The 23,418-nt window shown below is 29.4% G+C and overlaps 1 protein-coding gene across 2 annotated transcripts in view; it reads left to right on the top strand.

Annotated features, from left to right (window-relative positions):
* Nucleotides 1-679: 679 nt before the first annotated feature.
* Nucleotides 680-23,418, top strand: part of LOC148953615 (uncharacterized) — a 307,085-nt gene continuing 284,346 nt past the window's right edge. For both annotated transcript variants that reach the window (XR_016141657.1, XR_016141658.1), the window contains exon 1: nucleotides 680-3,529. The gene's annotated coding sequence lies outside the window, so the exon portion shown is untranslated. The remainder of the gene's footprint in view (nucleotides 3,530-23,418) is intronic.

Raw genomic sequence — 23,418 nt, 5'->3', positions numbered from 1 at the left:
CAGGTCATAGCTCATAGCCCTTGCCTTGCGGGCGGTAGGGGGGGGGTTGTTATCCTCAAAGATCTAATTTCCAGAATTTTCAACCACGTTGAACAAAAGACGATCTCAAAATTTTTATTGGATTTGTTTGGGGAAAAGCTGGGCGTCAGAGGGGGGTTAGTTGCCTTCCAATCACTTTCGACTATGAAAAAGAGCACTAGCTCATTGAATTTCCAATTGAATGAATCCTTTTTGAAATTTCTACGACAAAGCTTTCTATAAAAACTTATATGCCCCAAGGGCATAACTTACAACCCTTGCCCTGAGGGCTGTGGGGGAGTGTCATCCTCAAAAACATAATTTCTATGTGGAAATCAACTACGTAGAACAAAATTGTTATTTCAAAATTTCGATTCGATGTGTTTGGGAAAATGGTGGGTGTGGGAGGGATGGTCATTGCCTTGCAATCACTTTTGATCCTTAAAAAGGGCACTAGAACTTTCAATTTCCAATCGAGTGAGCCCCCTTTGAAGTTTTTACGACTACCCCTACCATATGAAGTGCCTCTGGGAAAAACTAATAATAATAAAAAATAAATAAATAAATAATAAATCATTGGAGCAGTATGGCCTTTACTATAGGCAACACTATAGCGTTGCCTCTGATGAAGCATCAGCCCAATGTAAAATGAAGAGTTGAGCCTGAAAATGAAATCAGATTTAATTTACCAAGTACCAAAAATAATTCATCAATTTGTGATTTTACCGTTCTCATCGTTGTTACCTCTTTTTCAGAAGGCAACTACTCTGACATAAAATGATGAGCTGAGCCCAAAAATCAAATTAACCTGATTTAATGTCTATTACAATGCTCGTTTCATATTCAACAATATACACTGTTTATTTTCATTTGACATACGTCTTCTTTTTTTTTGTTTTGTTTTTTATTCGCACCTCCTCTCCTCTCGGATACCTTCAAAATTTCTTTTAAAATATCTTATAATTTATCTTATGTCACCTACTCTCTTCTTAATAAGAAAAAAACTTCTTCAAAAACTTCAATTTATTAAAATTATATAAAAATTGAGCATTCCAAAATATACCAGGGTATAAAACTAAAGGTATACTCTATTTCAATTTTCGTATACCTTTTAGGTTCATCCGATATGTCAGGCTGCCCTTCCCCCTAAGGGCACCCCTTCCATCGTGACCTTAAATTACACTTTTCATAAATTACTTAAATTACTCCATTTTCGTCAACCTCTATTTACCCCGATATATAATTCACATTTACCCCCGTCCCCCCAAATAAGAATATAAAAAAACAAAAAAATAAAAAAAGTAAGAAAGAAATGAAATACACCATCCTTACAAATAAATATCAATAGATAGAATCACATATTGATTATTATGAAATCTTTTTCTAGTACATTGTACATCAAATTTGCTTTTTTTGTACATCATTTTACATTGAGATTATACTTCATATACAGAAAAACAAACATTTACCCACAGCTCATTTTTCTTAGAAAAAACTGAAAAAATTGACACGAAAAGCAAAAAAAACTAATTTTGCGTCGATCTAGAATATGCAACTTTTCATGTGTTGTTCAGCTTTGCTTTCTCTTCAACATAATGTAAACATCATTTCTGTTGCAATTGGTTTGCGGTCAAATCTAGTTTGGTTTTTCTTTTTACTTTCATAAGAAATTAATTTTATTTCTTAACGTTTCGCAAATAATCCCAGGAATCTCCTTTCCCCTTCTGAAAAAAAATTCTGCAAGTTATTATCCCCCCAATAAAACCCCCCATCCCTTGTAATCAGTCATATGTTTCCAAATAATAAATCCTATTAGTAGAAATTTTACAAATAGTACTGCTTATCTGGCTTTGTCACCACGGAAAATTCTCTTCGCCAATGAGAAAATTCCTCCATGTAGAAATTATCCCAGCGTAACCACCCACCAGTAAAATCCCCTTCCCCTCCGTGAAAAATGTATTTATAAAGTAATTAAAGTAAGTGTTACGGCACTAGAACCTTAAGGTCCCAACTAGTGATACCTCCTCCCAGGGGACAATGGGGGGGTCAAGTAATTCTCAAAGACATAGTTATTAGATCTATTGACTACGTTGAACAATATGATTATTCCCAGATTTTGATCGGATGACTTTGGGGAAAAAGGAGACATGGGAAGGGGGGGGGGTGTGCTAGCTGCCCTTTAATATATTTAGTAACTTTAAATCGGTAATAGAACATTCAATTTCTAGCAAAATGAGGTCTCTTTCGATCTTCTAAGACGACTGGTTTGATACGATAAAACCTGGGAAAAACAAAAAACATACAAACGAAAATACAAATAAATAAACAAGCTTCTGTTATCTCACTTTAGACAAAAAAAATGCAAAATTTCACATTTTGTATATAGGAACTTGACACAGAGGGGTTTTCGGACATGTTTAATCTGATTGCGTAATTTTTATAAGGATCAATTGATTTCATAGGAGTCTTGATTTTACCAACAACTTTTGATGGTAACCATCTGTCATATCCAATTTCATTGGTAACATTAAACTTGATGAATTTTATCTACTTTGAAGAAGAATCGACATTCAATTTTTTTTATATCTATTGTTATGAAGATTTAAAATTTCTGGTTATTATTTTTCTCAGAGTTTCGGTTACTTTTCAGCCGCATCACTCATTATATTCAGTTCGCTACCACATACCAAGAACTGTTTGATAAAATAAAATATTATTTTACTTTTCGTTTTACAGATTATGTTAATAAAAAAAACAGAAATTAATTAAAAACACTTCTTCCACAATAAGTTTTGAAAGAAATGCAAAGAGCTCCATTAAATCAAAAATGAGCAGAACTTAAGGCAAAGAATCTTTCAGGTGTAAAACAACAAAAAATCCCCATATTAGATAAACAACCCTCCCCCCCCAAAAAAAAAATCAAAAAAATAAATAACCGAGTTAAAGTCAAAACAAGAAGAAATTAACCTGATAAGGGCCAGCAAACCTCATTCCTTCTAAACAGTAGTTAGGATTTGTACAATTCCCTACGTCTTTTCAAGACCAGATCATAATTTGCACTTAAAGTCATAAGAAACCTTAAAGTTCTAAGACTGTTAGCATTTAATATGTACTTTCTTTTCAGAAAAGAGCAAATTATGCTCTGGTCTTCAAAGGGGGTGCAAATTTGCGCTTGCATATAAAGAGTCACAAAGTTTACAAGCAATACAGTTAGTAAACAGTTACCTTTTTCTTTTAATTTCGGTCAAACAATCTTATATTTATTCAAAAAAAAAAAATTTATGTTTTGATGGTCATATAGTTCAAAATTGATGAAACCCGTTGTGGAAACCTGCGCGTCAAAGACAATTCATGCTAATAGATATTGAAGAATATTTTTTGTGAACGAAAACTTCTTGTAAAAATGTTTACAAAGCTATTGACAAGATAATTTTTGCTTAAGTTGTGCTTAAAACAAATGGATTTTGGATTGGAATAATCAATGAGAAACAATGGACGACCAAATTGTGAAGTAAGTGCCTCTGGATATACTTTCATTTGTATAAGCTGAATATCAAACATGTCTCTCTCATCTTCTTTCCAAAAAGTAGAGAAACTATAATGCCAATATAATTGAAGTAAAAGTTTTTTTCCATTCTTTAAGGCAGGATAAATGATGATTAAAAATTTTATATTAATTAATCTTTCCATAATATACGAGTAAGAGATTTATAAAAAATTATTTTCAATAGTAGCAGGAGAAAAAGAATTAACAAGCAAAAAACTGATTAATAGAAAAATGGTCAAGAGCACAACCCCATTATCTTTGGAACAGATTTTAGTATTAACTTGAAGTTTCCAGGGCTTGAAAATGGAAAGGCCCAGCTACCAAAAAGGCAATATTTGCAAGCTATTACAACTATTTTACAACTATTTTACAGCTGTTACGTCTATTGGAAATACATTAAGGCTAAGAGCAGTAAGGTGAGAATTTCATGTGAAGCTGAGGGATATTTCGAACCCAATTGAAACATACCGTGGGCAAATAGGTTGTTGAAAGGGCATATCATCAATATTTTAGTAACATCGTAGAGTTTTAAGCTAAGTATTAGTCAATCCAGGTTGTCAAAATTGAATATAAGCAATATTTAAGAAGGGTATTAAGTTAAAAATTAATAAGGTGAGAATTTCAGGTGAAGCTGAGGGGTATTGTCAAAAGAGCATATATTTGAATACTATTGAAATGTTTTGTCCTAAATATAAACAGTGTAATCAAATATAAATTCTTATATAAATTTTGTTTTTAATATTCTTTTCTTTTTCGAATAGAAAAAACCTTTTCAATAAAAATCAAACAGAAATTAATAGTTTAAAAAATTATAAAAAAGAAGTTTTTCAAAAAAGGAGAGAACTAGATTAAAACAAAATGAAAAGAAAAAAGTTAAATAGTTTTTCAATGTTAGAAATACCACATATCACCATTTATAAATAAATAAAACCTGATATGAACAGAAATAACAATAAATAACTAATTCAAATAAAAAACGAGAATAAACAAAGATGATAATGACTGATGCCCCCTCCCTACCTGCAAAGAACCCTAATATAATTTAGACTTTACTGAATATATATATATATATATATATATATATATATATATATATATATATATATAAATATATATATATATATATATATATATATATATATATATATATATATATATATATATATATATATATATATATATATATATATATATATATATATATATATATATATATATATATATATATATATATGTGTGACGAGCCCAAGGCTTCGTCACCGACCCTGGGATACGATTCTCGTTGTCGCTTGTCTTCTAATCGAAGGCAATTTGAACCATTTCTTGATGTCATAACTTTGCCACAGGTTTAATACGGCAACCCTGGAAAAAATACGAATTATCTCGAAGACATACAAGTTGTAACTTATTTAGATTATTCTTGGGATCACAAATGTAAATTTTCCAGATTGAAGAAGTAAAAAAACTATGCAGCCAATTTGGAGGCTGGATACTGGAATACATACGCAAGAGTTTTGTATATTGATTTTCATTTACACTTATATTCTAATCTCAGTCAATGTGAACCTCTTCTTAATGTCATGGTGTCACTATAGGTTCCATCCAACCACCATGACAAAATAATAATTCTACCTTAAAGTTCTGACCTTTTTAAAGCATTTTAGTGGCCAGAAATGTCAATATACCAGTTAAGAAAAAAAATCTATGTAGACTATTTTAAAGCAAGCCGGGCTCGGGCACTCGGCATCTGACAGGCTGGTATATTTTGATTCTCGTTGCAAGTAGTAACCTCTAAATTAATCAACATTGTTCGCTACTCTTTCCTAGGCAAAATAGGGGGCTTATCAGGGAAGACATAAAATGGTATTTTATTTGATACTATGAAAAATAGAAACATTCAGCGTGTCATCCCTACTCATCTTAGTTTATATATTTTTTTTTAACACGGTTATAAATTTTAGTTTCTCCTCTTTTTAGATTTGTTTATTAATTGGTGGTATCTTGTGGTAATTTTACTAGCAGGAAAATTTTAAAGAGCTTTTATGAAGAGCAGAAAAATGCTCTTTAAAAAGTTACTCCCATATAAAATACTTATAAATACTCCGTAAAACTATTTCTGGGCAGTTCCATCCTTGCTGAAAATTATGCATTCTCTTTAAGCTTTTCATCCTTAATAACCATAAATTATTCCTGGAATATTGCAGATATCCTCTTTGTGCAAAAAAATCACTTAAAATCTTTTAATTTTGATTGACATCGTCCAAGACATTAACTGAAAATTTCAAATTAATACCTATAGTCATTCCTCACATATGGCAGATACGCAGTTTTGAAAAAAAGATATGGATAATATTTTTTTAATCTAAAGTTAATGCTTCTATTTCTCCTGAGGTACAGCTTATAAAACATATTGTCAACCTGAATTTAAATGTTTTTTAGTTTAATCCAAAATCCCGTCAGCACCCCCTGAAAGTTTCAACTGAGTACCCTTGAAAATACCTGAGAAATTGTAGATTTGTTATTTTCAAATACTATAATCGTATTTATTGATTTAGTTCAACCTCCCACTCAAATCTTGTGAAAGTTTTAATTTAACATCCATATCTTTTGTTTATTTATTGCAGATTCGGTGTTTTGATAAGCAGAATCCAAATAGTTTCTACTGATTTAGTTCCACATCTCCCAATAAGATTCATTGAACGTTTCAAATTGATACACTTAGTTGTTAATAACATATTTCAGATGCGGTCTTTTGAAAATCTGAATGCAAATAATATATTCGTATTTCGTGAAACACCCCCTTTAGAACTCCCTGAAATGTTGAACTTAATGGCCTTAGTAGTCTCTGACCTATTGTCAGCTGTTTGACAACCTGGATACTAAAATGTTGTTTTGATTTAGATCAACATTCACTTTAACACTACCTTCAATTTTATTTTTATTGCACTTATAGGTCCCTAAATTGCAGATACATCCATTTATCTTCCTGGATTTAAACAGTGTAACTTGATTCATTTCAACACTATCCTTAACATTCCTTGAAAATTTGAACTTGATAACCTTAGCTTTTACTGATACTGTAAATACTTTTGATAACCTTAGCTTATATTGCTGATACTTTCAGTTAAAACCTTGATGTAAATAGTGACTTTTGACTTTGTTCCTCATTCAACTCAAAAGTCTATAAGAGCGTTAAATTTTACCATCAGATGAATTATTGGAGAGGTATTCATTTGAAAACTAAAATCCCTATAGAGTATTTTTATTTAGGTTAACATCCCTATAATATTTACTGGAATTTTCAACTCCTTTTGACATTCTGGGATCAAATTAGGTGATTTAGTTCTAAATAATCTCGAAATTTAGTGAAAGTTGAAACTCGTTACACTTAACAGTCTCACATATATTGTTGACGCCACCGTTTGACAGCCAAGATGCACAAAGCACACGCGACAGTGGCTGATCCTGAAATTTCACTCCTACAAACTTTCCAGAACATAGATTTACCAGGTGTATGTATGCTGACCACATATGCACAATATTCAGAACCTCGTCTTCAACATTCAAAGCTAACAGTAGTAGTAACCTATCAACGGTTCAAGGAGGAGGGACTCCTTATTTGGAAGACAACTGGACTCCAGCCAGAACATTTAGAAATAACCTGTGACGATAATATAACGAGACTCCAAATAAGGAGTCATTAAGAATAATCTCTTCCAAAGTGTTATATGCAATATGACAGAAATTCTATTTGTAATATATTTGCCTTTGAATTCAAGTTACAGATAACAGAGTGAGTCTTCAGGAATTTAACACATAGTTATTGCTTGCACATATAATTGGAATAATTATTTAAAGAGAACAGGCTTGAAATATTAATTGCTTATCAACTAAGGGATAATTCTGAGGGAATAGTGACTCCATTAAGAGATATATATTGTTTTTATTTTGTAGGGATGTTTTGACGAATAATTATTTAGATTTCTGAATATATCTAAAGTGGGAATTTTGCATGTATAAGTTTGGTCAGTATAATACACAAGTACCAAATGAGGAGTGTTGACAAGATAAAATGTTGTGTAGTATTGGGAATATACATAAATTCGAATATAAAACTAATATTTACTTTGCCGATATAGCTGAGGGGGTTGGGGGAACACGTTGTGAAGATTTGGTTATTTGTTTTCCGATAAGTGAAAAGGGTTAAATATTGCTTACCAACTAAAGGTATGTCTGAGGGAATGAATAGTCTCTAGCACATAAAATAAATGTAAGAAAAAGATATCAAAATATCCTCAAACCCCATCTATTGAGAATTGGAGAGGCGAGCAGATTAAACACACGGTCTTGACACTTTATTACTTAAAAATATCAAATATGGTAATTTAGAATGTTGTCATTTAAAAGTTTCCATGACCTAAACCGACGAATTACCCAAATTATTAGTAAAAATTTTACTTTTCCTACTTCTAGCTATCTCAAAAAAGGGGTTATTTTATGAAAATCAAGTTTTAAAGATGTGTCTACAGACTAAAGTATGTCCTGAGAAAGTATTTTGAAGTGCATACTTCCACTCTTTCTCCCTCTATTTTTATGTTTCACTTTTAAGCCAAATTTCTTCTATACAATTCCAGCAGAATACAGTGTTATTCTCTATCAAAATATCACTTAAAAATAGGTTCGAGTATATACATATCATCTACGAGACACCAAAGATCGCTTGAATACGTAAGTAAGACGTTGACATATTTTTGGCTTGCTAATTCAGATTCCGTTTCGACAATTGGATTTTTCAAGACATCGGAATTTGAACTGTTTTTTAATCTAGAGTAATGAAAACTGAAAAGATCAAGAAATAGTGAAGTAAATAAAATGTCATGTTATACTTACGGAAAATAAATAGCAAATCATTTTTTTTAAGAGGAGGGCAGGAGAGAAGCGGCAAATTAGGAGTTTTTTATCGAGTCAATAACAATTCAGGAAAGAATTGAATTGATAGGAAAACATGAATAGCCCTCCCTTTCCATACTAGAATGAAATGGACAATGAAACTTTTTTCCTCGGCATAAGAGTCTGTATAGAATTCTTTTTAATTTTTTGTCCATTGAACGAACCATGATGCGGTAATATATTTTAATGTTGCCTTTTGTTATTGTTTGTGGAACGTGAAGAAACTGACTGTTATCGCTGCAAAGTAAATTATAATATTTTTGACTATGATAAAAATTTGTGGAGTACTACACAACGCAATATGATTTTCTTATATTTAAGTATGTAGTAATGTATGTGCCATTATTTCAATAAGAATGCTTAATTGAATTACATTGTTATGTTTTCAATATTTATGCCGTTACCCCCATGACACTCTAAGATTGTTCATTGAAAGTAATATTTTTATTGGATTTTTTGATCAATATTAATTCAGAGAGAGAGAGAGAGAGAGAGAGAGAGAGAGAGAGAGAGAGAGAGAGAGAGAGAGAGAGAGAGAGAGAAAGAAAGAGAGAGAGAGGGAGAGAGAGCAGAGAGATCGAGAGAGAGAGAGAAAACAGACAGAGCGAGATATTGAAACGGGCAAACAGCCAGTCAGACACACAAGAACAGAGAAAAAGAGAGACAGAAACACACACACATACATAAAGAAACAGATAATGAGACAAGCAAACAGAAGGTAAGACACACAGGCAAACAAAGAGAGAGAAAGAAATAAACAAACACAAACACACAAAGCCAGACAGACAAACACACAAAGACACACTCGAAGACAGGAAAACACAAAGCAAGATACACAGGCATGGAGAAAGAGAGAGAGAAAAAAAACACACACAAACACACAGAGTCAGACACGCAAACACACAAAGACGGACACAGAGATACACAAACACACAGTCAGACACACAGGCACAAAAAGAGAGACAAAAAACATACACAAACACACAGAGTCAGACATGCAAACACAAAAATACAGACAATGAGACAGGCAAACACACATTCAGACACTCAAGCATGGAGAGAGATAGAGAGAGAGAGAGAGATAAAAACACACACACCCAAAAACACACAGTCAGACACAAAACACACAAAGAAAGGCAAACACACAGTCAGAAAAACAGGCACAGAGAGAGAGAGAGGGAGAAAAAGAGTGAGAAAGATCATAAAAACACAAAGATAGACATAAATACAGGCTAACATAATGTCAGACACACAAGCAGGGAGAGAGAGGGAGAGAGAGAAATAGATAAGAACACATGCATCCACAACCACACAGAATCAGACACACCAACAAACAAAGACAGACAGAGAGACGGGTAAACAAACAGTCAGAAACACAGGCACGAAGAGAGAACGAGAGAAAGAAACAAACAAAGAGATTCAGAAACACAAACTCACAAAGACAGACACAGTTACAGGCAAATACGCCGTCAGACACACAGGCAAGGAGTGATAGAGACGAAATATATGCAGACAAACAAAGTCAGACACAAAAAGACAGACACTGAGACAGACGAACACACAGTGAAACACATAGGCAAGGAGAGAGAGAGAGAGAGAGAGAGAGAGAGAGAGAGAGAGAGAGAGAGAGAGAGAGAGAGGGAGAGAGGGAGAGAGAGACAAAAAATACACACAAACACACAAAGTCAGACATCGCAACAAATAAAGACAGACGATAAGACATGTAAACACATAGTCAGACACACAGGCATAGAAAGAGAGAGACAAAAACAAACAAACACATAGAGTGTATGTATTTCACGACAAAATATTTATTACGAGGAAAAAACTGTAATGTTTTCTGTAATTCATTTTATCGTTTAATTGTTTCTTCATTAGTTAATTCACTCGATTTATACATAGCAAGTAATTCTAAATACAATGAATAAGCATATTTACACTTAGCCTTTCTTTCTGCTATTTTTATATATTTTTCAAGTATTTCAATCAGAACTGTCCAAAGACTTTAAGAAGCAAGGGGTAACATAGCAAAAACAGATACGCCTGAAGCACTAAATATAAATCTGATATTAGGAAACTGTTACTAATAGATCCATAATATTTAAAACTTCTATTATAAACAAATAATCTCTTTTCTAATTCTTCTTCCATTTATATTTGAAAATAAACTTTAAATAAAATTATCTGGATCGATTCCCTTAAATCTTCTTTTAATACAATTAACACACAAATGTCCACAATTCACATCATTAAATTTTGGACTTGAGTAGAATGATAGGCAATTTATTTATTTGAAGTCTTTAAGTTGTTGACAATTTTGTTTCCTGGTTTGATTCCAAAAGAATCATAAAATTCTACAAACGAGTACTTGGGATCATTGATATAACAAGTCCAATGTGTCCCTCGTGATCTCACGCAGCCATAAGTGATTTCACCACCTTTTTTCCTTTATTTTACTTAGTAAGTTCTATCGAGAAAAAATATCTTAAAAATATGGAATATAAACTAATTCATTCACTATGATCTTATTTGTCAGCGGTATCATGTGATTTTTGATTCTTTTTGACGTTCCCCGTTTTTTGAAAGCAAGCATTCGTTGAATTGTGAAATATCAGCTTAAACAGCTTTTCTATATCTTCCAAGTTATTTAGGTGCTTTAACGATTTCTATTTGTATTTTCTTGGGTCTACCACATTTTTTTGGATATTCAACAACCACTTCCAATCCAGATTCAACAATTTTGTGTGCACTGGGTAATTTTAAATATTGACCTTTATGCTTTATTTACTACTACTTAATAATAGACAGGTGACAAAGACTGAAAAATATAAATATGAATATAAAGCATTTGATATTGATTTATCCTACGAACAACCAATTAAAATTCATCCAAGATTATCATTCTTATCTCTTCTCCATAAACTTGTAATTAATAAGAAAGCTGACTTTATTGAATGCTTAATTCATTTATCTCTTCAAAAAATAAAACTACACGTATGTTTTAAGAAAAAAGAAAACTGCTGAATTTGAATAGAAAATATTATTGTTGGTAAGGAACCTGTTAAACTATTGCTTAAAAATATAAATTGAACAAATTGATAGAAGAAAAATAAAGAATAAAATCAAGCTGTATCCTTTTATTAAAGGTGGGCTATTTAGAGTCCACCACCAAAAATAGCAATCTGGCCTATGGACAAGGGGTAAAGAGAATAAAAGACCATAGTAAGTCTTAATAACTTTAAAGTTCGAGCCAGGAAGAAAACAGTTATTCACTTTTCCAGAACAAAACCTACTGCAGTAACTCTCATTTAGAGCACCCTATACAAAATTCTTCAGCCTAAAAGCTGCACATGAGCAGGCTGGTTGGGCTCTAAGATTATGTACTTAATGCAGAAGAACTACTTGTTAGAGCTGCTTTATCTATTGCAGTGGGTAATGGTATAAAAAATGGAAGTAAACCAAAATTTTGAATCAGTTGATTATATGATATAATTATATAGACATCTTTATTTTTTATTTTCCTCAATCAATTTGTTCAATTTATATTTTTAAGCAATAGTTTAACAGGTTCCTTACCAACAATAATATTTTCTATTCAAATTCAGCATTTTTCTTTTTTCTTAAAACATCCGCGTTTTTTTTTTTGAAGAGATAAATGAATTATGCATTCAATCAAGTCAGCTTTCTTATTGATTACAAGTTTATAGAGAAGTGATAAGAATGATAATCTTGGATGAATTTGAATTGGTTGTTCGTAGGATAAATCAATATGTCATGCTTTATTTTCATATTTATATTTTTCAGTCTTAGTCACCTGTCTCTTATTAAGTAGTAGTTTAAAAGGTTCTCGTTCATTCACTTTTGCATGCATTACTCGCACTTTACATTTTTGTTTTGCATCGAAAAACGTTTTAATTTTATGTTTTTGAAATCTGATAAATAAATTGTATCCTTTTATTAAAGGATACAATAAATCTTCCATTCATTAATTAATTATTTTTATAGTTAAAACTCCAAGGTAAGGATTTTTGTAATTCTCTTTTCAAAAAACTTCAAAGGCTTGATTTTTACTTTAACCTTCCTTTCATTATCTTTTGAAAAGCTTCATCGTGATCTTTTTCAAGTATATTTATTAAAACATTTTTTTAAAATTTCCAAATGTTCATATGACTACATAAGGCCTCTCGAGTATAATAATAAAGTTGAAAAATAAACTGTATCAGCACCATTTTTTGGGTTTGCAACATTTCTAATTCTTTAATTTTCGTCAATAATATTTTCAGTTTTTACTTTGAAGGTATTATTTTAAAATGGTCATTGATCATCAACACTAGTCAATACATTTTTCAGGTGATCGATAATATCAGGTGATCGTTAAGCTATAAATATCCTCACTTAAAAACTGGTTTGTAAGAATTTGTTGGTTTACAACTTCACTGTTGAAATTGTTTAAATGCATTTTCCCATTTTGTAAAGTAATAGCATCATTGTCTAATTTTGCATTACCAAAATTAATTAAGCGCTTACCCTGTAGATCAAGATTACCCTCAACATCATGAAATCTGCTTCCGTTACTTGTATACTTCCAATATTTACTTCTTAAGCTTCCAAACTTATTTATTTAGTATAAGCAAATTATAAGCGAACATTTAAGTTCATTCTGTACTTGAGAGATTCATCATTTGTTTTCAAATCAATTAGTAAAAATCCATGATTCTTTGTTGCTTAATTAAAGTAGTTGATTTTTTTTCTCTTTAATTTTTTTTTATCTTTTTCTATTACAAAATCGTCCAAGATAAATAAATTTTTACACTTGGGATATAGGTTATCTACATCAATAGGATCGATTTTATCATTACTTGCAACCAAAATATCCATGTTATTTTTTTTCCAAGACATTCGTGTTAAGAATTAAATCTTTATATTTATCTTCTTCAAGATCTATAGAGTAAAGATAAGTTTCTTGAAAGTATAAGTAATCATAAAAGAAGTTCAAGAGTAAATTGGTTTTATCACATCCAGAGTTTCCACAAATCAAAAGTAAAAAAGATCATTAAGGTGCAAGCACATATTTATTTTTAAAACCATCTGTTTTTCACATTCATATACTTTATTAGGTGCTTTTCCTTCAACTTATTTGGTAAAAATGTTTGTTAAATAGAATTCAACTATGAAGCTTATAGCTTTGAAGCTTAGAGCTTTGATGCTTATAGCTCTGAAGCTTATACCTTTGAAGCTTATAGTTTAAATATAATTATGAAGCTTAACTTAATTATCTAACAAGCTTTACTATAATACCTTAGTTAGCTTAATAATACTTTAACTAGCTTATAGATTCAAGATATTAAGTCCCCAGGGTTCCGTGTTTACTTTAATTTTCAAAACCTTTCTTTTAGTGTCATTAGGATCTAGAACATTTTATTTTGTGTTTCTATGAATATTCTATGTTTATTTGCTCTTAAAGTATACTGAGTCTCTGATAAACTTTCTACTTGTACGAATAATACATCTTTATAATTCTGTAATGTTATTTTATTTGTGACAAATTGCGTTTCAATACTTTTCAATCTTTTCTTTGCTTTGATTTCATTGTCACCCTTTTTAAATAAGCGTATACTATTGATCTTAAATTTAAAAACTCTGACATTATTGTTCTAGATAATTCATCCTTCATCATACCTATCATTTTTATATTGACTTCAGGGAATTTATAGGAGATATCTTTCGTATAATCCGAAGTATTGAATTTTTCTTGGAGGTAAGCTTTAACATCTTCACAAAAATCCTCAGTTCGAATATCATAAATAAAACTATCCGTAACCGTGTATTATCAATCAATGTTTTCGTTATATTTTGGTTTCTTTTATTCATAATATAATTTATACATCAGTAACTTAGATTACTCTAATGCAAAAAATCCGATATAAATAGGTTTATCTTATTTTTTTTACTTTGCCATTGTGGCTACTATAAAATTGTCGCTAAAGATTATTTCCAATCTAAAGTTATGTTTTTTAAATATTTTTTGTCCTTGTTCATCTCTTTTTCTAACATTTTCCTTGGTTTTCCCAAAACAAGCATTATTCATTAATTTAAAGGAATCTTTCTCGAAATCACTCGTTCCCTTTTGTCGTAATTTACTATTATGATTGATATATTCTTTTAAATAGGGTGACTCAGTAAATACTAGTATTCTATTTACTTTTTTCATATTAAGCCATGCTTTAAATAAAAATTCAAACAAAATTTTAAAACACAGCATGATTTATATTATTATTTAAAGTTGTGCTTAATTTATATTGAAAATGTTCAGGAGCTAAAGATGAATTTGTATTAAAATTTTTTAACTCACTTGAATATTCTAAATCAACTTCATAGAATGCTGCTACATTATTCTTTTTCATTTCTGATTGAACATTATATTTTAACTGTTGGTAATAGTCTGAGGTGATCTTTTCTTTTAAATATTCGGGTATATTAATAAATTTAAAAAATACATCAGGTAAATTTTGAGACATTACCCAACCATATAAGTTAATAGAGTATAAATACATTAAATAATTTGAAGATTTTGTTTTATCAAAGATTTTTATATATTTTTCACTAGCTTTAGCATATCTTTCCATACATTGAGATAAAAGGCCTCTTATTCTTCTTTCTATAAATTTTTTCATTATCTTCGTCAGAAAATAATGGAATTTTAGCTTTAGAGTGTATTAAAAATGATCCCCATGTTAGTCCTGGTACTGAGAAGATATGCAGGGGATCTAGTTTATATTTATTTAAACTTATATTTCCAAATTTTCAACAAAATCTGATAATATAAAAAACCGTCACTTTTTAGGTATAATTTAGAGTAATCTAATAGTGTTTTACATTTAAATAATATCCAAACAGATTTTGCTCTTATATGTTCTTCTTCGGAAATATTTTCCCGATTAATCTAGAATAAAACTTGTCTATTGAAGGTAATTTTGTATCTTTTATTTTTTCATAGCTTTCAATATGTTCATAGGGAAAAATCCCTTTCTTTATTATTACTTTGAATTCTTTAGTATTTGGAAATACATCAAAAGTATAATTAAAATTATTTCTCACACAATTGCAATTTACTTTACATTCTCATTTGGCTAAATTTTCAGAAAACCTAACAATAAAGCCATATAACGGAGTCAATCTATTAAATGAAATTCGTATTAAGTTTCATTAACGGTTATTGTTTTATAAAAAGATATAAAACTCTCTGCTGAATAAAAATACCGTTATCAGGTACTAATTCTCTAAGAAATAAATGAGGGTAATATTTTGAGATATTATGCATTACAATAGGGGTATGTTTTGGAATTCTAAGGTTTTTATTGCATTATATATGAGTAAATTCACTTATATCTCCAGTCATGTGGTCGTGATCAAAATGAAAAATATTATCAACTAATTTCTTTTCATAAATATAAAAGCTTTTATTAGTGCTATTATTTTATTTTTCTCTTACTCGGTCTTGTGTATAACCATGATCTCTCAGTCTATTTTCATACTCATTGTCTATTTTTGTACACACTTCTGTTATCTTCACCAAAGTATTCGTAATATTTATTTCGTGTTGTATGAAAAGAAGAACTTACTTGGAATCCATAAGAAAATGGCATTTGCTCTTCAATTTTGGTATTCGGTCTAAATTTCCTTTGCTTAAATTCTTCATTATTCGATTCAAAATCAGATATTATGCAATAGCGTACTTTCATTTGTTTAGCTATATTTTTAAATTCAATTTTAGATCCTGGTTTTGGCATAATGACTTCAGGATCTTCACAATTTTCTTTTTTAATATGTTTATCAAATTTTCTTATTCATAAAAGTGTCTTCCACGGAATGTACACAGACAAATTTTATGCCCATTTTTAGTTATTTGAGATGCAAATAATCTACTGAAATCCTTAATTAAAAGATAATGGTTATCCGAATCGAGTAAATTAATCAAATGTGTAGCAGTTTTTTCATTGATATTTTTCTTAGGAATATGAGTTCTAACCAATTTATTTTCACTTATTTCAAATAAACAAAGTTTAATATTACGTTTGTTTTCAAATTTATAAATATCTTGAATATCGATAGGAAAATTAGTAATCCCTTTGGATTTTGATTCATTTTCATATGGATTTATATTTTTTTTTCTTCTATCAATATATTTATCATTCGCTGGGTCAAGATAAGCAAGTATTGACCAAAGAAAAATTGTCTATCACCATTTCTTATATTAATGCAAGCTTTTTTATTTTTTTTAAAAGCAGGTAGATTTTAAAAGTACCTCCCACATAATTTGGTAATGTTGTTATTCTATAATTTATTTTGTCAACTCATTCAAATTGTAAGCCTAATCTGGGAGTATTGTCTATGACTACTGTATGTATATTCCTGTTATTACTATTTAGATTGCTTGGATCAATATCACTGTTGTTATTTAAAAATTCAGGAATGGCCATGATAATGAATAGGTTTGAGTTCTTTATTATTCTCCTGAGAATAAAATATTACACGTAATGTAAATTGAACTCAGTAGCTATCTCTACAATTACTTCTATTTCTTAAATAACTAACAATAGTGTTAAAAAGTGTTCCAAAATCAGCACCATTTGCATTTGTTTCAATATTAACTGAAAGGCAATTTTCTGTAATCATTTGGATATTTGTGCTATTATCTTGTTCCTCATAATTAAACATATACGCTTGAATGTCTTAAAGCTATTATATATATATATATATATATATATATATATATATATATATATATATATATATATATATATATATATATATATATATATATATATATATATATATAGCTTTTGCATATCAACAAAAGAAGATTTTGTTGATATGCAGCAGTATAAAAGTGAAAACTATAATTTTAATTATATTCTTACAGTCAGCGATTGCTTTTGTAGATATGTTTGGTTTATTCCTTTAAAGGATAAAATGGGTCAGGATTTTATTAATGCTGTTACCCATTTATTTAAAAATAGAAATCCTAGAAACTTTCAAACAGGTAAAGGTAAAGAAATTGTTACGAAAAATGTTCATGTATTTTTTAAAAACTATTAAAATTCATTTCTTCTCATCTGAAATTGAATTCAAAGCTAAAATTGTTGAATAATTTAATAGAATAATCAAAGAGAAATTATAGAAATATCTTACTCATAACAATGCAAAACGTTGGATTCGTAACAATACAAACCCTCTTTCGTAACAATTTTTTCATTGATCCATTAAAATGAAACTAATACATGCGAGTAAAAAAGGAAATGGAAACAAGGTGTACACTAATTTATTTCCTGATGTCCAAGTTCAAAAACCATCCATAAGAAAATTTGATGTTGGTGATTTGGTTAGAATTTATAAAAGTAAGCGTACTTTTCATAAAGGTTACCTTCCAAATTACACAACTGAAGAGTTTCAAATATCTGCAGTCAAACAAACAAACCCTCTAACGTACGAACTGTTGGATAAAACTAAGGATATCATTATTGATGTTTTTTACAAAAAAGAACTCTCGAAAGCTATTCAAAAAACTTTCATTTCTATAAATGGATCCCATAAAGTTGAATAAATTTTGACCGATTATACAAGGAAATACAAAGCGAGAAATACAAAGAAATATTCTTCAAGAAGGTGCCTTACAGTAAGCTGGATTTCGTGACTATGCTGAAAAGTTAGGTGTCCAATCGTTGAAGAAGAATATTAAAATATAAATATAATTACTGTTAAATTATATGAAAATGAAACTAGTTTAAGAAGGCGATCACAACGACTGGATCAATCTTTAAACAACACACCAAGTTTTCAAGCAAAAAACTAGCCTCACCCAAGTCAAGCTATTTTACCCCTAAATAAACCAAATTTTATTGCTAATGTCGATTCTGTGATAGATTAAGAATTTTTGAGAGAAATCAATAAGGACTATGATCCTAGGGTATTCTATTTTGAAATGCCTATTTTTCATTTAGAAAATGATCAATATTTAAATGAAGCTATAGATGAATCAGGAACACTTGATTAAAGATAGGGTTGAAAGATGAAAGGTGCGATATCTAGTGAATTAGAAAAAAAGTCTCAGTTTGCAAAAATCTATTGAAGGTTAAAAGTAATCAAAGATAACTTTGATGCTATATAACCTCAACAAGGAACTGGGATTTACACTAATGTAAATGAAATGATTGAAAAATTATATAGTTTGCAAGATAACAGAGAAGCTGGAAATACATTCAATGAAGTGAGAAATGAAAATTTTGACCAGCTTGATTCATTATTCAGAATAAAATTATAAAGAAAAATGACTATAATACTATTTACAACAACTACATCAGAATTTGAATTTTATGAAGCAAAATACTTTTCTAATAAATGGTTTTGATTATTAGGCCTAGTGGTAAAGTGGTATTAGGATTAGTGGTAAAAAAAAAGTGAAATCGAATAGTCCTATACAAGTAATCCGATCACTTTAAATCAAAACTCTAATTTTTAAATAGCTTTGGCTCAATGTAAACTATGATATTCATGGTATAACATTAGTGATCAATTTTAAACAATTTGTTTGAATACAGAGAAAAAAATAAGAATGAATGGGTAAATATTGTTAAACCAAATAATGATAAACCAAATGGGTTTTATGATGAAGATGTTTTAAATTATTTCTGAAGTAGTTATTTCACACCATCCCTACATTGATGCCAAATCCTTATATCATCCAATCTAGCAACAATAAAATTTGTTATTATTTTTCAAGAGAATTATAAATTTCAATTTTAATAGTGATTTATGTTGGATTTTAGGATTTTGAAATGGAGCTGAACTAAGTAGTAGTTATAATGAAAGTACTAAAGTTCCTAATATTAAATTAAATGTTGATAAAAATCACATTCACTGCTCATTAGTGGATACTTCTGTCGTGAATGGGAATACAACCTCTGATATGATCTTAAGTTTTGCTCCAAAGACAGAACCTGGAACATTACTCTGTGAGATTCCTATAGAAAGGCAATATCCCCCAATCAATCGAAACGTATAATTCAACGCGCTAAAAATGACTATAATTGATCAATTAGGTAGGCCAATTCATCTGAATGGAGAGAATATGGAACATGCTCTGCGTTTGAAAAAAGTTTAATGAAATGGTTTAATAGAATTTGTCTACAATAATTGTTGATCTATAAGAAACTATTATTGTATAGAAGACAGTATGGTAGTGAGATGGGTATTTTTTTTTTTAAATTATCACCCATTCTCAATTATTCAAGACATCCATACGAAATATAATAGATGAAGTTCGTTCAATGTGTAACACTGTGAATAAACCTTGACTGGAATTTCTTATAAATAGAGCGAATGTATATGGAAAAGATTGGATATATTATAATCAAAGAGAGTTAAACGATGTGAAATCTCTAAAACATGATTTCAAATAACAAGGGATATTTCAATAATCATATTGTTGAACAGAGGAAAGGCTTATTGGATTCAATGATTTTAAGAAAGGGAATTAAACTAAATACCCGGTGATGCTGTTGTTGACACCCACAGTGACAATCGAAGATCCGTTTCCACTCTTTGAAAATCTTTTAAAGTTTATTTAGTTTTTTCCTTATATAAATGGCAGTAAATTAAGTTGTTGCTCATTATTAGGAAATATTTTAAAAGCCTATTGTTGATGATTCTAACACCAAATAGGAATATTCTTTCTATTGAAAACATTGGAAGAAAATATTAAAATAAGTCAAACTCAAGACGAGCAGAAATTAATCCGAGTAGGGTTTTAAACCCTATGCTTTCTAAAAGCCAGAATATAATTCGTACTTTTCAGAAATTTTTTTTTTAAATGTTTTTACTTTTATAACTTTAAGAAATCAAAAATTCATTAAGATTTTAAGGAATAAATATCAGCATATATATATATATTAAACTGACAATGCACATTTTTTCAGTAAATTCATTTGACTTTTTTTCATTAAAGAAGAAATTATATTCTAGCATTTAGAAATCATAGGGTTTAGAACCCTACTCAGATAAAATTCTGCTCGTTTTGAGTTTGATTTATTTTAATTTCTGTTTGTTTGAGATTTTATTTATTTATTGATACTGATTTGTGGTAGTTGTGTGCTTGGTAGATTATTTTGATTCTATTTTTGTTCATTTTTGGTTTCATGGAGTTCTTTACTTTTTTTTTTAACTTATTTTGTGCAAAAATTTGTTGGTTAATACCTATAAAAGTTACAATAAAACGGATAAAATTAACATTGAAAGTCAATCAGTGTACGCTATTCCTAAGAAAAGGAAATTATCCTGTATTTTCCTACAAAGGAAAATAAACGATGTAATATTGATTTATCCTACTAACAACTACTTCAAAAATCATCCAAGATACCGTTCTTATCTCTTATCGCTAAGTTTGAAATCAATGAATAGCAGACTTTATTTATGCATAATCCAATTATCTCATCTTCAAAAAGTAAAAATAAACAGATACTTAAGAAAAAAATTGCCGAATTTGAATAGAAATTATTATTGTTGGTAAAGAAAATGTTAAACTATTGTTTAAAAGAAAACAAATTGAATAAACTGAGGAAGCAAAAATAAAGAATAAAGATGTTTATATAATTATATCATATCATCAACTGATTCAAAATGATGGCTTACTTCCAATTTTAATACCATTAGCCACTACAATAGGTAAATCTGCTCTAACAAGTGATACTGTGGCATTACGTATATATGCTGGAAATAAAATTTTTGATAAAATTACGGATTCTTCATACGCTAGGGGTGAAGATTTAACATTTCCGGGGACTTTACCGAATGGTCGAGGTTTAAAATTACCAGGTACACACAAAGTTGTTGGATCTGGATAGGAATGGCCTGTTGAAAATCCTTAAAAATTTTGTATGCCCAAGAAAATACAAGTAGAAGTGGTTAAAGCACCTAAACAGCGTGGAATACACAGAAAAATGTTGAAAGTGAGATTTCACAGTTCATAAGATACTCGCTTCCAAAAAATGGAGAACGTCAGAAAGAATAGAAATCACATGATACCGCTGACAAATATAAATATATTGAACGAATTACGTCATATTCCTAATTTCTTATTTTTTTTTCTCGAGATAACTTAGGCTACTAAGTAAAATAAAGAAAAAAATGTGGTTTAATCTTTTATGACTGCATGGGATTGCCTGGGATGCATTAGACTTGTTTTTCAATGATACCAAGTACTCATTTGTAGAGTTTAATGATTATTTTGGAATCCAAAATGGAAATTAAATTGTCAACTACTCAAAGACTTCAAATAAACAAATTGCCTATCATTCTACTCAAGTCAAAAATTTTAACGATTTGAATTCTGGTCATTTGTGTATTGATTATATAAAAATAAGATATAAGGAAATTGATCCAGAGAATTTATTTAAAGTTTATTTTCAAACATAAATGGAAGAAGAGTTAGAAAAGAGATTATTTCTTTATCGTAGAAGTTGTAAATTTTATGGATATGTTAGTATTTGTCTCTTAAAATAAAAATTTATATTTCATGCTTCAGGCTTATCTGCTTTTTCTATGTTACCCCTTGCTTCTTTAAATTTTCAAACAGTTCTGATTGAAATACTTGAAAAATATCTTAGAATAGCAGAAAGAAAGACTGAGTGTAAATATGCTTATTCATTCTTTTTAGAATTACTTGCTATGTATAAATCGAGTGAAATGACTAATGAAGAAATAATTAAACGAGAAAATGAATTACTGAAAATAATAAAAGTTTTTTCCTCGCGAAAAATATTTGTAACAGGTAAAAATAAATGGATATAAATATTGCGTATAGTCTGTAAAGTTTAATATATAAATAAATATCCATCTTACTTTCCGCAATATATTCTCCAAAACTTTAAAAATACACACCATCTTTTCCTCGAATGCTAAGATTATGCACACCATCTAACCAAAAAACGCGTCATTACTCAAATGTTCAATATCTGGATAAATATTATTATCTTTCCTAAAAGAATGTTCAACAGCTAAAAATTCTTTTTGAACAAGAATTTGCGAAACAAGATTCTGTAATTAAGCTCTATTAGACAAGTCAGACATGATTGCGCAAAGGCTCTGAAACTTTTTTCTGACGCGTGTTTGGATTTTTCCCAGAAATCTTTCACTAAATGGAAGAATCTTGGGATGAAAGCAAAATGCTATTAAAAGAAAATGTAAATATAATATAAATTATTTCCGATGTCAAAAATTTGTTTAATAAAATGATCAACTAATAAATAAAGAAAAACTTTTAAGCGAAATGAAAATGAAAAATAAAAATAATCGAACTATTAGGAAAGAAGATTTAGACATTGGAACGGAATATACAATTAAAAGTTTTACAATTTAATGTGAAAAGAAAATCGTTATTACTATTAATTTTAAAGGTGAAGTGGTTCATATTTTTGCACGAAAAGCATTTGATTCTACAGTAGCTGATTTTTAACAGAAATTAAAAAAAAATAAGATAAAGGTATGATTTTAAAAATTATTGAAAGAAAAGGAAAGTTAATAATAATTATCTAGATATTTATATCGAACTATCCTTTAAGTTTTAGGTCACATTAATTTATGATATTTTATCAGTAGTATAGGAATATATAAAATGGAATATAATGAAATTTTTTTTAATGACATCAAAAACTGTTATTTCACAAGTCATTCACTCCATAAGAAAAAAGCTGATTGATGTATCGTCTAATGTCAATTTTAATTAAAAATATAAAACGTCACATGAATTTTGTTAAAAGAAATTTTTTCCTTTGCTCTGAGAAGAAGAAAAGTAATATTTCATCTAACTTGAATTTTCGTTCGAAAAACATCACCTGAATACTGTTAAA

The sequence above is a fragment of the Artemia sp. Qi Xiang Cuo genome, chromosome 4, assembly GCF_049724085.1.
Source record: "Artemia sp. Qi Xiang Cuo chromosome 4, ASM4972408v1, whole genome shotgun sequence".
Taxonomy (NCBI): domain Eukaryota; kingdom Metazoa; phylum Arthropoda; class Branchiopoda; order Anostraca; family Artemiidae; genus Artemia; species Artemia sp. Qi Xiang Cuo.
This window is presented reverse-complemented; position numbering and strand designations above follow the sequence as displayed.